Raw genomic sequence first — 4,876 nt, forward strand, 5'->3', positions numbered from 1 at the left:
CGGATGGAGGCATAAGGAAGATAACTGTTTTTTTGGAATTAGTCTGTGAAACAGACACAGTTCAATGTTTGTACCCTTGAAGTATGGTCTCGTGCTGTTTTTTATTCACGAAGAAAAAGGAAGGAAGCAAGGAAGCAAAGGTGATTCACTTTTGATTAGCGAACAGCTGATGATTAAAACTGGCAAATAAACGTACAATAACAAATAGTGGCACAGAATCTGGACAGTCCAAGATGGAATAGAAAGCTTAAAACACTGCCTTATCTAGAAATATTATTGTACAAAAATTGTTTTGGGTTCATGTACAGAAAAGATCAGTACTCTGATTGTTATGAACCAACCTATGGCTATATATATACATAAGAATGATGAAATATCACAAAGTGTTTATATTAACAGTGACATCAAGGTGTGGGAGGTGATAGATGTTTGTTTATCCAAGATCGGGAGAATGTCTGATAGTGGAAAATAGCCGCCGTTGCCATGGCAACCGTTAAGATTGGCGCGTCAGACAATAGTGTTAGCTGGTGCCGTGTGCGTCAGGTTGCGCGCATGAGTGGGGACGACAGTTATGAAGTGTCGGTGCGGCGGGCGGTGTTTGTTGTGGGATACATTCTCCTCCATCAATTAAAGGTCAATTCTTGTATCTAAACAGTCTCGTTCTTTTCTTCTTCGGTAATCAAATGTACGTGTATCTCTAGTTCTAGTACACGGCAGAGAACTAAGAACAAAGGACAGCTCACGTAGTTCAGACACAGAACTTCCAGATTTAGGAATACTTTAAGTTGTACCGTAGAGTTATTGAATGAATTTTACTAACTGTGTGTGTGTGTGTTGTGTGCTGTGTGTATGTGTTTGTGTTGTGTGCTGTGTGTGTGTGTGTGTTGTGTGCTGTGTGTGTGTGTGTTTGTGTGCGCTGTGTGTGTGTGTGTGTGTGTTTGTGTGTGTTTGTGTGTGTGCTGTGTGTGTGTGTGTGTGTGCTGTGTGTGTGTTGTGTGCTGTGTGTGTGTGTGTGTGTTTGTTTGTGTGTGTGTGTGTGTTTGTGTGTGTGTGCTGTGTGTGTGTGTGTGCTGTGTGCGTGTGTGTTTGTGTGTATGTGTGTGTGTGTGTGTGTGTGCGCTGTGTGTGTGTGTGTGTGCGCTGTGTGTGTGTTTGTGTGTGTGTGTGTGTGTTGTGTGCTGTGTGTGTGTGTATGTGTGTGTGTGTGTGTGTGTGTGTGTGTGTGTGTGTGTGTGATGGTTCTGTCATAGCCTGTCTGAAAATTCTACCACAAAAAAATCATAAGGCGACCGACTGGATACCGAACTCAAACGTAAGTCAGCTATTGAAAGCGCACATTCTTCACTGCATGAATGAAGTCACACACTTTGGTACCGAGACTTTCTAGAAAATACAGCCAACAAGCATGGTGTTTATAAAAACACAGGCGACGAAAGGTTACGATTGAATAGTTGTTTGTTTGTTTGTTTTATTTAGACCTCTGCTGTCATAGACACCCTTTGTCTCTGATATGGACTGTCTGTGCCTTGACAGTTTATGAATGACCTTAATTGTACACGGTGCAGTGCATGGCAGGAACTATTACACAGAGTGTGAAATAAAGGTATCGGGTAAGACTAAATATCCTAATTACTATAACAATAAATGCTAGCATAAATTTCGATATCAAATTTCAATCGAGCGGGGATTATCATGAGTGTCAGTATATTTTCTAATAACATTGCTAACAAAGCTGTCTCCTATATTTGCCTATTTTTGCGTTGTGCCATTGAAGATAATTTATATTTATATACATTCAAATCTGTCTGTAGCATCTAGTCTTTTAAAATCTGATCTACTTGATTCGAGAACTGCGAATAACTTACGACGTACCGTATTATATCTAGAATAATCCACGACGAAGTGGAAATTCATTTCATATGGATAAAATGTTGGTTTATTAGGGGATTAATCGCCTCATGGCCGATTGACAATGTCACACTGGTGACCCTAAGTAGCCCATTGAGAGTCCCAAAGCACAGACTGCCAGACCAGCTGTAGGTCATCTGGAGCGAATTACAGCCCATTCCAGTACCGTGCCCTCGGGGACATCTGTGTCTGTTACATGTAAATCATAACACTCGCACCACCTGTACAACTGGAACCCGAGCTCAGGGGACAGTGTTAAACAGGTGCCCACTGACAAGCTTACAACTGGGAGTTCATGGGGACATCGATCTGTGGAAACTTTTCACTCGCACCGCCACCTGTACAACTGGATCATATGCTTAGGGGACAGTGTTTAACAAAACATTTACTAGTACCCACTGTTACGTTATTGTTGACGCAAATTTTACATCAATAAATCTAAATCTTACATTAGAATCTCAAATAGGCTATGCAGTAAAGAAGTGCAATATCAGCATGGTCAAGTGAGCTTAGAGTGAGTAAATCACTTCCAATCCACGCAGACAGAAGGTGGCACTGGTTTAAGCTGGTACTGACACGGCGGGGTACATCTAAGAAAAGGGTAAAACAACTTCAAGTTTCAAGCGATACAAAACAGAGCGGCCAGGATCACCCTTGGATGCGACAGGTCCAACGGGTCCAGAGACTCTTTACAGTTTACTGCAGATGCTAACGTTAGTGCCGTTAAACTTGAAAGACATGATCCAGCAGAAAACTTAGTGAATTTTCATGAGTCATGAAAACAAACCATCAGTGTCAATATGTAAACTACTCACAATGCAAGATCACTGTTATCAGACCAAATCTTCAGAAAAAGTTAGAAAATATCCGCTCTCTGAAACCCAGCACAAATTTTAGATGCTCAAAACTGAACAATTTCTGCACTGAACGTCTAACACATGGAATAGTTTGCTGTAAGGAAATTAGATTTTGTCCCATTGTTCGTGGACCTAACGTAGACTTCCTACTTTTTGTGACTCTTTTGAAAAGTTGCTGTATATGATATTTTCCTGTGGCTGTGTGTTATCTAGATTTGTTCCATGGATATTGATGAATAAAGGATAACAGGAAGAATACAGATGCTATAGACATTGTAAAAGCTAATCGTGTCTCCAAATAAATTCATAGAATGTTACCAACATATAGATAGCTGTGTGTTAGTACTGTTATCAATTACCACACAAAGTGCAATGATTGATGACCAGATGGACAGACAGCTGGGCGGGGATTTGTGTGGAAAGTAGGTTGGACGTTATTTGTTGAGAGGAAAAGTGGGAGGAGAGAAGGGTGGACCTTATTGGGTGTTTACATGTTAGATCAACCCAAAGGCGGAGCACAGAGATAGGGAAGAGCATTCGAGAACTTTTGAGTGAACACAAAAGACCCTCCAGTGATGGGAGCAGACGTATTGGATGGGAGCAGACGTAATCAGGCGTCTATAGTCTATCAGCGTTCAGGCACTCTTTGGCCGAGTTTTCTTGGGGACAGACGGACACAGAACAGCACAAAAGGTGAGTGATCATCATTTTCCAGCTTCATATATTACGTATCCTTGTAAAAACTATTATGTGGTTGTTTCTAATTGTTCTAGTTGCCTCGACGAACCTACCCAGGGTTAGCCTGCTTGCTAGACTGTTCTGTTTCTTCAAAATTCAAGAGCTAACTGACAGACCATCTCCTTGGCTGACATGAGAAGAATTTTTACCACAGACACCCCTAAGTTAGCCCAATTAAAAATAGAAACTGTGCAATGCATACTCCCGCTTACTAGACAGGAAAGCATGCTGTTGGGGGAAAAGTCTTTGTTCCCTTTGTCTTTGGCCAGCTGCGTAGCTTAACACGTGCTAACTCATTAATCACTAGGTCAGGGGGGGGGGGTGGCACACCTGCGATGCAGATGTTTAGCCGCATGCTAGGGATAGGGCCGTACCTAATAATTCTATGGATGCTATCATAGTGAGCATTGATTGCAAACGAATTTGTTTTCCAAAAAAATTTGTCACATTTTCTGGAGTTACACTTTAGGAAATTTTGTGTTATATGTCATTGGATTTGATTATGTAGGGGCGTAAGTAAAGACATCAGAGCCCACATTCCCCTCTTTATATGTTAAGTGTTAACATGTTTATCTTGAATGTATAGCAAGAATTTAATTTCGAATGAGGGCCACAGTCTTAGAACCATGTGTATGAGTTACAGTAGTCTGGTTACTAGTAGTGAAACGTATAAATTCAAAATGATTTCAGTTTTGTTATTTTATGTACATTGACATATTTCCTAGAATTTCTTTCGCCGCACATGCGTAGTGACATCTGTGAAGGGCTTATATAAGATAGTTTGTTCAATGCCCAACTTGAGTATCGCACGTGTGCTCACGAAGATGAAGTCGAAGATATTTGTTACTTACCTTTGAATTAAACGCCAAGGGGTATCTTTAGCCAAAATATGAGAAGAAGCTATGATGTTTCAAATGAAAAGTTTGAAAGAAAATCCCTTCGGAAGGTACGTATCCTCAGTACACAATTGTTTCTTTTGCAACTGCATGGGGCTGACCAGTACCCGTGATATTTTTCATAAAGAAGAAAGAGAGAGATCCGTCAATGACTCATCGTGATTTATGAAGAATGTAACATCATTCTGTCCAGAGCAGTACAGCCCTATAACAAAACAGAAACATGGTGTGCTGGGTGATATAGTTTTTTACTGGATATATCACTACATGCAATATCAATCCCAAACATCTTCTTACAACTAATGGTTTCAAATGTATGCAATTACTGTAAAGCCAAAGTTGGGAGTAATTCCACATTTTTCTTTTTTTTTCTCTCACAAGGAATTACAACATATGAAGGATGGGAAGATGACCCCACCAGACCCCACAGCTTGTCATGAGAACAAGTTACACAGACGGATGCTGTCAAACAGTTTT

The sequence above is a fragment of the Branchiostoma floridae genome, chromosome 2 (genome assembly GCF_000003815.2).
Source record: "Branchiostoma floridae strain S238N-H82 chromosome 2, Bfl_VNyyK, whole genome shotgun sequence".
Taxonomy (NCBI): Eukaryota; Metazoa; Chordata; class Leptocardii; order Amphioxiformes; family Branchiostomatidae; genus Branchiostoma; species Branchiostoma floridae.